The sequence below is a fragment of the Limulus polyphemus genome, unplaced genomic scaffold (genome assembly GCF_000517525.1).
Source record: "Limulus polyphemus unplaced genomic scaffold, Limulus_polyphemus-2.1.2 Scaffold3027, whole genome shotgun sequence".
Taxonomy (NCBI): Eukaryota; Metazoa; Arthropoda; class Merostomata; order Xiphosura; family Limulidae; genus Limulus; species Limulus polyphemus.
The window spans coordinates 67,038-68,184 of record NW_013668637.1 but is presented as its reverse complement, the minus strand read 5'-3'; the positions used below and the strand labels follow the sequence as shown (position 1 = coordinate 68,184).

The 1,147-nt window shown below is 26.9% G+C and overlaps 1 protein-coding gene across 1 annotated transcript in view; it reads right to left on the bottom strand.

Moving 5' to 3' along the window:
- Positions 1 to 1,147, bottom strand: part of LOC106468498 (serine/threonine-protein kinase mTOR-like) — a gene marked incomplete at its 5' end in the record, with an annotated part of 108,081 nt that overhangs the window by 42,517 nt on the left and 64,417 nt on the right. The gene's annotated exons all lie outside the window — the stretch shown is intronic.

The window sequence follows — 1,147 nt, the reverse complement described above, 5'->3', positions numbered from 1 at the left end:
TAGTGGAATTCTATGGTATTAATGTAGTAATTTATGATTTTTTAGTTATTCAAATGTATATATAAAACCTAAAAAATATATTTTGTTTCATGTCCTCCATGTGCAACTGAGTACAAAGGTTGTAACTAGAAGATATAATTGTTTGCTTTACTTCTTTATTTATTTATCTGTTCTATATTTTAGGAAAAATATGTTTAAGAACTTATTTCAAAATAGCAATAATCTAAGTACATATATAATGTATAACAACTGAAATTTGACTAAAACACAGACAATACAGGTCACTTTGTAAAGACTAAATATCAGTTTTATACTATTGGATACAATAACACGAGAGCACGTGTGCCGCATCATTGTAACTTCTGTATTGTTAGCCAGGCACGGCTGAAAGGTCAATATAATAAAAATAATAAATATATATAAATGTATAATGTTATGACATTTAAGCTATTTAGTCTAAATATTTATGTTTCTGTGTTATAATTTGTTGTCATTCTAGAACAAAAGAGGCATAATTTATATTTATTTCACAATTTTTTATGGTGGTTACAAGATAGGTCAAATCTACTGAACCTGCACAGAGATTCATTAGTGAAAATAAAAATTTTTACAAAATACTAGTCTACTAAAACACAGCCAAGACAAGTTACTTTGCACAGACCAAAGGTCAGTTTTATGTTATTTGATACAGTAACATGAGTGTACGTGAGCCGCATCATTGTAACTTCTATATTGTTAGCCAGGCATGGCTGAAAGGTCATTATAATAAAAATAATAAATATATATAAATGTATAATGTTATAAGAATTAAGCTATTTAGTCTAAACATTAATGTTTTCATGTTATAATTTGTGTGCATTCTAGAATGAAAGAGGCATAATTTATATTTATTTCCTAATTTTTTATGGTGATTGTGAGATCAGTGAAATCAACCGAACCTGTACAGAGATTAATTAGTGAAAATAACAGATAAAATATTAAGTTTTTTCTTAAGAAACATTTGATAACTATCTTGACATTATAAAGATTTTGCATGTGAAATTTGAAAACTTTCTGATGCATAAGAGTATTTCTAATCCTAAAATGTATATTACTTTGCACAATAGATAGGCAACATGCAAAAAGAAAGACAAGGCATGAGAAAAAC